The sequence below is a fragment of the Spinacia oleracea genome, chromosome 1 (genome assembly GCF_020520425.1).
Source record: "Spinacia oleracea cultivar Varoflay chromosome 1, BTI_SOV_V1, whole genome shotgun sequence".
Classification (NCBI taxonomy): domain Eukaryota; kingdom Viridiplantae; phylum Streptophyta; class Magnoliopsida; order Caryophyllales; family Amaranthaceae; genus Spinacia; species Spinacia oleracea.
Window position 1 is genome coordinate 26814108 of NC_079487.1, and position 13032 is coordinate 26827139.

A 13032-nucleotide genomic window follows, 5' to 3' on the forward strand; every position below is an offset into this window, starting at 1 on the left:
TTATTTGATCAGTTGAACTCTGAAACCGAGAAACACCTCTGGACATAATAAGGATGACAACTCTTACCTTATGTTCAAAGAGCAAGCATCGAGCGACAAAGGAATTAGGAAATGCACACTTGTCCCTAAGGACAAGTGGGAGACTAAAGGAAATAATTCCCTTGGTCCAAGTATGCATATAATATTAAGTCTAATAAATGCGATTCAGTATTAATTAACAAGTTAATAATTCAGTGAGATCAAGTGAGCTGAATGCCTAGCTAGAGGCCGCTTCAGTTCAAGTGGAATTAATTATATTAATCCACAGCTTACTCTTGACTGAACCCGTAGTGTCACACAAATAGTACGTAAACGGATCAAGTATTTAATGGAATTAAATACTCCATCTATGGATATTCGGAATCGACGGATCTTGGTTTCAGTGGGAGCTGAGATCGTCACAAGCAAGAAATGAATACTCCGGAAACGATGATATTGCCGGAAACGGAAATATGGATCGTATCGGAAATATAAATATTATCCAAGTCGTAGATGTTGCCGGAAACGGAAACATGGTACGTATCGGAAAATATTATCGGAAATGGAAATATTGCCGGAATCGGAAATATTGCCGGAAACGGAAATATTGCCAGAATCGGAAATATTATCGGAATCGGAAAATAATTCCGGAAACGGAAATATTAAATATTTGTTCGAAAAAGGAAATTAATTCCGGAATCTGAAATATTAAATATTGTTCGTATCGGAAATTAATTCCGGAATCGGGAATTTAATCGGGAGCGTATCGTACGAATTAGCATCGGACGAGGCTTGCTAGACGAAGGCCCAGCACAAGGCCAGGCCAACGCCCAGCAAGCCGCACGCCAAGTGCTCGACCATGCCCAGCGCAAGGCCAGGCCCAACCAAGCAATGGCGGCGCGCACGAAGCCCATGGGCTGCGAGGCCGCATGCGCTGTATTCATACAATAAAAGCTGTGATTTTGAGCAGAAAAATTAGTCACATTACTTGCCCATATTAGCCGAAAACAATAGTACCTTAAGGGCGATTCTAGTTGGTCAATCTTAAGGCGGATCCGGACGTGTTGTGGACTATCTACGGAGGGACGACACTTGGAGTCCTAAAGACTTGTTCTTGTTCGGTTCGGGCGCATCTAGGGAGGGCACGCTACAAAGTGTATGCATCTGAATTATGATAACTGATTATGTGTAAATAATATGTTTCCTGGCTTTATGGTTTTTTCCGTATGATTTATGTTTATTCATATGTATCATAACCTAACAAGCTCTCGCTATGTACTAGAAACAAGTCCTATCTAATAGCCACAGATCAAAAACATCAGATTTATACCTCTCGGCACGTAATCTAAGGTTAATCAAACTCAATCAAAATAGTCCGACCGAACAGAATTGACGAGCAATAATAATAAGCTATAGAAATTACAATTTATTAATCAATAATCAAGTCCATATTTAATCCCAATCATGCATTCATGGATCCCCTAAACCCTAGAAATTAAACTACTCACTCATAATAACAAATAGCAGAGCAATTAATATAATGGAAAACATGATCAAAAGCAATAAATAAAGCAAGATAGAAATCAATACCTAAATGAAGAACCAAAGGATGAACGAAAAATTAAAGCTTTGATTGAAGTTAAATAAAAGTGTTTGAAATAATTTAGAGAGAATAAACTAAGCTTAAGCAAAATAAAACTAAGTGTAAATACTAGAAAATAAGGTGTCTCTAAAAATAATAGGGCTTAGTATTTATAGTTTGCCCAAAATAACACTCAAAAACGGAAAATAAACTCGCGAAAATCCGCAGCAGGTTGATGTCGCCCGATCGGGCATTCTACTCGACAAACAGGTCGATCGGGCGAAATTCCGTCCGATCGGGCGCGCGTTGAAACTGCACGATTCTCTATCTTCAAAACGTTATATCTCCTTGGTTATTCGTCGGAATTAGGCGAGTGACCACTCGTTGGAAAGCTATTGAAGTCTAGAATCCAAACCAATTATAATTACTTCATTTGGAGTTGTAGAACTTGAGTTATGAATAAAATAGTGGACTATAGTCATTTTTCTACTTCTTTCGTTATTCGCTTTGCTTCAAAACTCTTCCAACTTAATGTTTGTGCTCTCGAAAGTACATAATCTCTTGTATTGATTCAAATGAGTAGGAAATGCATAAATGATAATTCCTACAATTATGAACCTGAAACTACAAACACAATACAAGGAGCACATTAGTACTAAAAATCGCTCCGAAGAGCTCATTTGAGATAAAAAAGTACTAAGGGACGGGGGTAAAAACACTATAAAATATGATCATATCACACATGTTGCATGGCCTCCATCAAGACATCACGGACGGATGCAAGTAATACTTCAGCATGTTCTCCAAGAAGAAATCACAAGATCCTTCAGCGAAACTGTCCCAGTGCAAGAATGCAGCAACACGGCCAGGCAAAAAGGAAAGTCGACTGCAGGCAGACAAGGTCTACCCATGGGGGCCCGACCATTGAAGGAAGTAATCTATCATGTAAGAGAAGAATATCCGAGGCGGCGGGCGAACTCAGCACAACGAGGGAACACCTACAAACTTCAGAGTCGTTACTTCGCAAGAAAATCCGCCACCATGGCCTCGAGGAAGTCGCGAATAGAGCCCACCCGTAAGGAAACTGGCCGAGGCATCGAAACTGGGACAAAACAAAGGCGGCCGTCAGCAGAGAGCTTATTCGTCTACAATGTTAGTCTCGAGGACCTTCTCCTGAAGGAGGGACCAAGTTTGGGGATAGAGCGGTTGTCTCCCAAAGGGCCGCCTACTGCAAAATGGGGCTCAGCTCCGTTCTGCATCTTTCATAAAGAGGCCGGGCACGACACTCAAGACTGTCGTATGCTGAAGAGGATACTGGATGGCTAGGCGGCCAAAGGATACCTACAGCGGTATCTCTGCTTGGCGGATCTGAATGAAGCCAGCACCATAAAGGGACAGAAGTCTCGGACACCTCTCTCTGAAAATGACGACAGCCTCTCAGACGAGGGATTCATAGCAGTAATATCAGGAGGGTTGGCGGCAGGTGCACCGACTAGTGAGGGACGACAATTTGGTGCATCTCATTCCCGCACTGAGCGGGTAGACCTTCCCCATGTGGAAATCTTGGAAGCCGATTGCCGCAAGTCTGCAACACCATATGATGATGACCCCTTGGTCTTGGAGATTAAAGTGGCTAATCTCAGGGGTAAAAAGAGTGTTAGTAGACATAGGGAGCTCGTCCGACATAATCAGTCTACAATACCTACAAAAGTTGAAGCACGACCCAAAAACGGTAGAAAGAGTACACAAGCCCCTTGTAGCTTTCGGGAGAAGTGTCATCCTTCCAATCAGCTCCATCTTGCTTCCCGTCTCAATTGGCACACCTCCGGTAACTAAAGAAGGTGCCGTCAAGTTTATAATTGTGGCGAGTCTCACCTCTTTTAACATCATACTAGGCCGCCCATCCCTCAATGATTTGAAAGCAGTGATTGTCCCTCATTTATTGTTGATTAAATATGTGGGAAGCAATGGAGACATTGGAGCCATATACGGAAACCAACAACTGGTCAAGGATTGCTAGCTATCTACATTAGATCCTGCAGCTTGGGGGACGTCTCCTAAGAAGAGTGAGATGAATCCCCAGAAAAAAGAGCGAAGAGCCAAAGAGATGCCCACGGCTCATAGTGCAGACAGGTGACCCGAGCTGGTGGGAGCACATTATGACATAGTCCTAAATCTCGAGGAACCGTCTCGAACTGTCCCAATTGGAATCCCCCCTGATGACCCCATGGCGGCCGAATTGATACAGCTGCTAAGAGAATACAAAGAAATATTAGCCTTCACAGTGGAAGAGATGCCTGACATTGATCCAGCAGTGGCGGTGCACAAGCTAAATGTAGATAGCGCTATAAAACCAGTACCACAGAAGAAAAGAAACCACGACGAAGCTAGAAACTTAGCCGCCGCAGCTGAAGTACAAAAACTGATAGATGCCGGCTTCATACGCCCATGCCAATACCCTGACTGGGTAGCCAACGTAGTGCTGGTGCCCAAGCCGAATGGGACGTGGAGAATGTGCGTCGATTATACTAACTTAAACAAGCCTTTCCCAAAAGACAGTTTCCCGCTGCCAAAGATAGACCGGCTTGTCGACTCCACGGCAGGGCACACAATGATGAGCTTCATGGATGCCTACTCTAGATTTCATCAAATTCCCTTGTGGCCTGAAGATCAAGAGAAGACGTCGTTTGTTACAGAACAGGGGTTATATTGTTACAAAGTAATGCCGTTCGGCCTAAAATATGCACCTGCCACTTTTCAGCGCTTAGTGAACACGGTCTTTGAAAAACAGCTCGGAATGAATATAGAAGCCTATATTGATGACATGATAGTAAAAAGCTCTGCGAACGTCCCATCTCGAGGACTTAAGAGAGACTTTCGAGACTCTTCGAGCATATCAAATGAGACTCAATCCCAAGAAATGCATCTTTGGGGTCACTTCTGGCAAGTTTCTTGGTTTTCTCATTGATGAAAGAGGCATTGAGGCAAATCCTGACAAAGTGCAAGCAGTAATCACTATGACATCCCCAAAAACAGTTAAAGACGTACAACGTCTGACTGGTTGTTTAGCCGCCTTGTGACGTTTTCTATCCAGAGCTGGGGATAAATGTCACTACTTCTTCAGCACCATCAAAAAGGGCACCCAGTTTGAATGGACCCCAATGGCAGAAGAGGCATTTCTCCGTCTGAAGGAACACTTGCACACCCTGCCGCGTCTAGTTAGTCCTCTCCAAGGGAAAGTCTTATGCATATACCTCGCCATCTCAGTTCACGCTCTGAGTGCCGTCCTGCTCACTGAAAGAGAAGGGGTACAGTTACCTGATTACTTCATAAGCCATGTGCTACAGAATGCCGAGCTCAAATACCCCACTGTGGAAAAATTTGGCTTAGCATTATTCTTGGCTAGTGATGAGTGACATTTATGTCGCTCATAGGATAGTGATTTAGGCATAATTTAAGTCGTTTTATTCTATTTTTAGTATTTTTAATCTTTATTTTCCTTAATTTCTTATTCCAATTATTTATAACTTAGTTTAGCATTTTTAGCTATTTTTGTTAGTTTTTATATCTTAATTTCGTAATTTATTTATTTTACTTGTTTTACAATTTATCGTTTAATTATTTTAGTTTTCGTTATTAATATTCTATTTTTATTTCTATTTCTATTTTTATTATTATTATTGGTTTTTATTCAATTTTTTATTTATTTTTTATTTTACTTTTATTTGTTTCTCCCCTCGTCTTTTATTTTAATTGTGTAGGTGATTCAAGGCAAGCGTTTTCAAGGTCCGGGTTAAGTTTTCGAGCCAAAATCAAGTTCTTATGTCCTTTTGGTGTTTTGGGCCAAAGACTTGCTAAAAACCACACCAAGGGCCCAACAATTGTTTGCACCCTTTTCCTTCCTTCTCACCATAAAAAAACATAGCCTACACCACCCTCCACCCTATCCTACACCACCTTATTTCCTATCCATCACCACACCACCTCCTACCAACAAGTCATCAACAACACCACTACAGCAGCCCTCTCGCCTGCTTTGAAAACGGCTCCAACACCCCTGCTCCACCCACGCAAGCAGCTCCATAACATCACCACAACACCAACTCGCGCACCAACAACATAACAAATCAGCCATGAATTAGGCACAAATCAACAAAATCGAACCCAGAAAACAGAGCAAAAAGCAGAGGAAAAAACAGAGCAATTGGGTTCGGTCGAAACCGTATTAAGTTCGACCGAACCCGAATTTTTGAAGTTCCTGACATGGTCGGGTCCGGACGAACCCACCGTATGTTCGCCCAAACTAGAAACGGGTTCGCCCGAACCTCCATTAACGTTCAACCGAACTTTTGGGCGCTCAATTTTTGAACGGATTAAATGATGCTCAATGGCTGTGATTTAATTAAGATTGATCTGCGAATTTGAACCGTGAAATTGAATCGAAAGATGAGGGACATTGAGGATGGTGTATGATGGACGGTTGATGATAGATTGTTCATGATGATGGACGATGATGATAGATCGCAGATGGTGGGCAGCAGCTGGGGATCGAAGGAAAGGGAGCAGCGAAGGAGGTGAAGAAAAAGGACGAAGAAGACAAAGAGGAGGTTGGCTTGTTTGGTTTTAAAAAAGGGGTCTGATTGGTTTTGAAAACAAATCCACGGGAATTTTTTTAGCTTCCTTTTTTTTATTTTTATTTTCCTTTCTTTTAGTTTCCTTTTTATTTAAATTTTGTTTTTGTTTTTGTTTTAGTTTTCTTCTTTCTTTTTTTTTCTTTTTATTTTCTTTTATTAGTGTAGTACTATAAATAGCTAAGGAGGACCAATTTTCATTAGAATGTACATAATTAGGTTTTTCTCTCATTTTTAGGGTTCTTCTTTAGTTTAGTCAAGAGAGGGAAAGTGAGGAAAAATCAATGAAAATTTGGGGCTTTTCAATTTCAAGGGACTACAACTTTGTTTTGATGATCAACCAATTAATCAATGAGCACTTTCTTACTCTCTCCTCATTTATTTATTTATTTATTGCTTGATTTATTGCTTGATTTATTTAGTTTAATTGTTTTTGATTAGTTTAACGATTCATGTTTAGATTAGTTGTTATTATTGTTTAGAACCATGTTTTTAGTTGTTAATTTGTATAAATTTCTTATTTTTATATTTATGGAGTAGTTTTATTGGTTAGGATTTTGGTGAAAACTCAACGTTGATTGGTTTGGGTGTTTGTGATTGGAAATTAGGGATTTTCATGATTAAATTATTACATGTTTAGGCATTTCCAATACATGTTCCATTTAACTTGATCAATTAAGTGTTCCATAATTGCTTGGAGTAGTCTAGTTGGATTGGAAAGGGATTAAACACCTAAACTTGACTATTTGGTTGAATTGGACTTTAACTTACCCCGAGATGATAGTGTAGAACGGGAGTTCATGCTTGATGCTTAGGGAAATTGCTCGCACGTCGGGAGATAGTTGGAGCTATTTGTGAATTCAACGCCTATTCATGTAGTGCTTGTGAATGTTCCCCGTTTATAGCTCTTTTATGTCCATTCCATGATTTGTTATTGTTTGATCCATTCTCTAATCTCGTTTGTCTTTGGTAGTTAGTTTAGTTGATTTAGTTTTAGTTAGTTAGTTGACTTTCCAACTCGTTCCGACCTAGCTTGTTGTTCGATTAGCATAATCTAGTGCACCTTAGTCCTTGTGGATTCTGACCCTTGCTTGCCGCTTTACTTGTGTTTAGTGGTTAGTTTAGGTAATTTGTTTGATTAGGAGAGACTAGTAACGACCTAGTTTCACCGTTATCAAAATGGCGCCGTTGCTGGGGACTTCGATTTGCATTAGTTTGTGTTAGTTAGATGAGTCTAGGTCTTTGTGCATAGTTATTTTTTTGTTCGTTTTATTTTTAAAATTTCATAAAACATGGCAACTATTCATATCCCTCAAAATGATGAATCGAGCACACTTGATGATTTCACGTCTCGCCACCATGAGCTTCTCCACAATGAATTTCTTAATGCTTTCCAATCCGAGTCGGTCATTTCTTTGTCCGAGTTTTGCATTTTTATAACTCATTTGGATTGTCAAGAAGATTTTAAAAGGGATTCGTTTATTAAGGAATTTGAGATTGTTAGGTTATGATACATATGAAAAACATATATCATGCGGAAAAACCATAATGCCAGGAAACATATTATTTACACATAATCAGTTAGCATAATTCAGATGCATACACTTTGTAGCGTGCCCTCCCTAGATGCGCCCGAACCGAACAAGAACAAGTCTTTAGGACTCCAAGTGTCGTCCCTCCGTAGATAGTCCACAGCCCCTCCGGATCCGCCTTAAGATTGACCAACTAGAATCTCCCTTAAGGTACTATTGTTTTCGGCTAATATGGGCAAGTAATGTGACTGATTTTTCTGCTCAAAATCACAGCTTTTATTGTATGAATACTTGTTGAAAAACTCGTGTATCAATTTATGACCCTAGGCATATATTTATAGAACCATGGAAAAGGATTTCGAATCCTGTTAGAATAGTAATTAATTAGTTAGAATCCTTTTAGAACTCTAAATAATTAATTTTATCTTTTAGGATTAGGATTTAATCATAGCACGAATTCCGATAGCTTTAGGATTCGTATAGCACGCACACGAGCACCGCACAGCCCGCACGCATGCCTTGCGGCCCACGCGAACTGCACGGCGCCTGGCCCATGCTCGCATCCCACCTGATCCGTGCGCGCGCGCCAATCCTTTGCTGGGACTGGCCTTGCGCTGGGCCTGGCGAGGCTTTGGCGTGTGTTGATGCGTGTGGCTTGCTGGGCGACGGCCTGGCTTCGTGCTGGGCCTTCGTCTAGCAAGCCTCGTCTGATGCTAATTCGTACGATACGCTTCCGATTAAATTCCCGATTCCGGAATTCATCTCCGATACGAACAATATTTAACATTTCCAATTCCGGAATTAATTTCCGTTTCGAACAAATATTTAATATTTCCGTTTCCGGAATTATTTTCGATTCCGATAATATTTCCGATTCTGACAATATTTCCGTTTCCGGCAATATTTTCGATTCCGGCAATATTTCCATTTCCGATAATATTTTCCGATACGTACCATGTTTCCGTTTCCGGCAACATCTTCGACTTGGATAATATTTATATTTCCGATACGATCCATATTTCCGTTTCCGGCAACATCATCATTTCCGGAGTATTCATTTACTTGCCTTTGACGATCTTAGCTTTCACTGAAACCAAGATCCGTCGATTCCGAATATGCATAGATGGAGCATTTAATGCCATTAAATACTTGATCCGTTTACGTACTATTTGTGTGACCCTACGGGTTCAGTCAAGAATAAGATGTGGATTAATATCATTAATTCCACTTGAACTGAAGCGGCCTCTAGCTAGGCATTCAGCTCACTTGATCTCACTGAATTTATTAACTTGTTAATTAATACTGAACCGCATTTACTAGACTTAACATTATATGCATATTTGGACCAAGGGCATTATTTCCTTCAGTCTCCCACTTGTCCTTAGGGACAAGTGTGCATTTCCTAATTCCTTTGTCCCTCGATGCTTTCTCTTGAACATAAGGTAAGAGTTGTCATCCTTATTATGTCCAGAGGTGTTTCTCGGTTTCAGAGTTCAACTGATCAAATAAACAGATAATCATAGCCTATGATTCATCTGAGCACGGCCATGCATTTTACAGTTTCTAGCTCTCCGAGTGGCCTTGTACAACTTTCAGCATCTCATCCCAATTTATGGGAGGACAATCCCAATCTTGCGATCTTGAGATTAGACTTCGTTTGATAGGTGATTACCTGAGCGTTGCCTTTATAGCCTCCTTTTACGGTGCGACGGTTGACAACGTCAAAGTAAGCAGTTCTAAAACAAGTAATATCAAATCACTCAGGTATTGAGGATTAGTGTCTAATAATTTTAATGAAATTTACTTATGACAGATTTTCATCTCTTACAGTAAAGTTTCATAGGTCTGTCCGATACTAGTATTCCCAAAGTATGTATCTATGCAAAGGATTACGACATTGCCATGTCCACATAGTTCAAGAAACAGAACTACTAGTCATCTTGCATTCTAGTCGTCTAACTGTTAGGTTATGATACATATGACAAAAAATAAATCATGCGGAAAACTTTAATGCCAGGAAACATATTATTTACACATAATCAGTTAGCATAATTTAGGTGCATACACTTTGTAGCGTGCCCTTCTTAGCTGCGCCCGAACCGAACCGAACAATTCTTTAGGAGTCCAAGTGTCGTCCCTCCGTTGATAGTCCATAGCACGTCCGGATCCGCCTTAAGATTGACCAACTAGAATCGCCCTTAAGGTACTATAATTTTCGGCTATTTATGGGCAAGAATGTGACTGATTTTTCTGCTCAAAAATCACTACTTTAATTGTATGAATAAAAGTTAAAACTCGTGTATAAATTTATGACCCTAGGCATATATTTATAGAACCATGGAAAGGATTTTGAATCCTGTTAGAATACTAATTAATTAATTAGAATCCTTTTAGAACTCTAAATAATTAATTTAATCTTTTAGGATTAGGATTTAATCAATGCACGAATTCCGATAGCTTTAGGATTCGTATAGCACGTACACACGCACAACACGAGCACCGCACGCCCATGCGCAAGCCTTGCGGCCCACGCTGAGCGCACGGCGCACAGGCCCACTGCCCGCAGCCCACGTGTTTGATCCGTGCGCGCGCTCTAAGCCTTGGCTGGGCCTGGCCTTGCACTGGGCCTGGTCGAGGCCTTGGCGTGTTTGCTTGATGCGTGTGGCTTGCTGGGCGACGGCCTGGCCTCGTGCTGGGCCTTCGTCTAGCAAGCCTCGTCCGATGCTAATTCGTACGATACGTTTCCGATTAAATTCCCGATTCCGGAATTCATTTCCGATACGAACAATATTTAACATTTCCGATTCCGGAATTAATTTCCGTTTCGAACAAATACTTAATATTTCCGTTTCCGGAATTATTTTCCGATTCCGATAATATTTCAGATTCTGACAATGTTTCCGTTTCCGGCAATATTTCCGATTCCGGCAATGTTTCTATTTCCAATAATATTTTCCGATATGTACCATGTTTCCGTTTCCGGCAGCATCTACGACTTGGATAATATATTTATATTTCCGATACGATCCATATTTCCGTTTCCGGCAATATCATCGTTTCCGGAGTATTCATTTACTTGCCTTTGACGATCTCAGCTCCCACTGAATCCAAGATCCGTCGATTCCGAATATCCATAGATGGAGTATTTAATGCCATTAAATACTTGATCCGTTTACGTACTATTTGTGTGACCCTACGGGTTCAGTCAAGAGTAAGCTGTGGATTAATATCATTAATTCCACTTGAACTGAAGCGGCCTCTAGCTAGGCATTCAGCTCACTTGATCTCACTGAATTATTAACTTGTTAATTAATACTGAACGGCATTTATTAGACTTAACATTAAATGCATACTTGGACCAAGGGCATTATTTCCTTCACTAACGTTTTCTATGCGTCTATCTTTATAGAAAACTCCGACCAGGGACCATTTTCAACTTTTAACATTCAAGTTCACTTGATAGACATTTCTTAGTCACAGGACTGGTCCTGACAGTCTATCTTGAATATATCGTCAAATTGAAGGGACTCGTCATTTAATAAACCACAAATAAAATGGAAAAATGAATTCTATTCATTTATGAGAATGATTAACCAATAATGTTTTACAAAGTATTAAACTCTAAAACTTTAAAACATTAAATAAGGACATCAAAGCCATTCTCCAATATGCTTGATTCCCATAGCTGCAGTGTGCGAGTTGTGCTTCGCCTGCGGCAGAGGTTTAGTAAATGGATCTGATATGTTGTCATCAGTTCTAATCTTGCTTATCTCGACTTCTTTTCTTTCAACGAACTCTCGTAGAAGGTGAAATCTACGAAGTACATGCTTGACTTTTTGGTGGTGTCTAGGCTCCTTTGCCTGTGAAATAGCTCCGTTATTATCACAATAAAGGGCTATTAGTCCTTTAATGGAGGGGACTACACCAAGTTCACCTATGAACTTCCTTAGCCATATAGCCTCCTTTGCTGCTTCATGTGCAACAATGTACTCCGCTTCAGTTGTAGAATCCGCAATGGTGCTTTGTATTAGGTTATGATACATATGACATTACATAGATCATGCGGAAACAACCATTAACCCAGGAAACATATTATTTACACATAATCATTTAGCATAGTTTAGATGCATACTCTTTGTTGCGTGCCTTCCCTAGCTGCGCCCGAACCGAACAAGAACAAGTCTTTTAGGACTCCAAGTGTCGTCCCTCCGTAGAAAGTCCACAGCACGTCCGGATCCGCCTTAAGATTGACCAACTAGAATCGCCCTTAAGGTACTCAGAAAATTCGGCACTTTTGGGGCAAGATGGGTGTTTGAATTTTCTCTCAAAAAACTCACTTTTGAATACTTTGAAACTTGTGTATAAATTATGACCCCTAGGCCTTTATTTATAGAGTTATGGAAAAGGAATCGTAATCCTAGTAGGATGCGAATTAATTGGAATTAGAATTCTACATGAATTCTACTTAATCAATTTATCCAATAGGAATAGACATTTAATCATACACTGACTCTTGCAGATTCAGGAATCTCGCATGAGCTCAAACTCACACACACACGGCAGCCACAAGGGCTGCCCACGCATGCGAGCAGCAGCCCACGCAGCGCGGCCCACGCATGCGTGGCCTTGTGCGCGCTGGGCTGTGGCGTGCGTGCTTGCTGGGCGATGGCCTGGCTTCGTGCTGGGCCTTCGTCCGGCAGGCCTCGTCCGATGCTAATTCGTACGATACGCTTCCGATTAAAATTCCATTTCCGGAATCTATTTCCGATACGAACAATATTCAATATTTCCGATTCCGGAATTAATTTCCTTTTCGAACAAATATTTAATATTTCCGTTTCCGGAATTATTTTCCGATTCCGGTAATATTTCCGATTCTGACAATATTTCCGTTTCCGGCAATATTTTCCGATACGTACCATGTTTCCGTTTCCGGCAACATCTACGACTTGGATAATATTCATATTTCCGATACGATCCATATTTCCGTTTCCGGCAATATCATCGTTTCCGGAGTATTCATTTCTTGCCTGTGACGATCTTAGCTCCCACTGAAACCAAGATCCGTCGGTTCCGAATATTCATAGATGGAGTATTTAATGCCATTAAATACTTGATCCGTTTACGTACTATTTGTGTGACCCTACGGGTTCAGTCAAGAGTAAGCTGTGGATTAATATCATTAATTCCACTTGAACTGAAGCGGCCTCTAGCTAGGCATTCAGCTCACTTGATCTCACTGAATTATTAACTTGTTAATTAATACTGA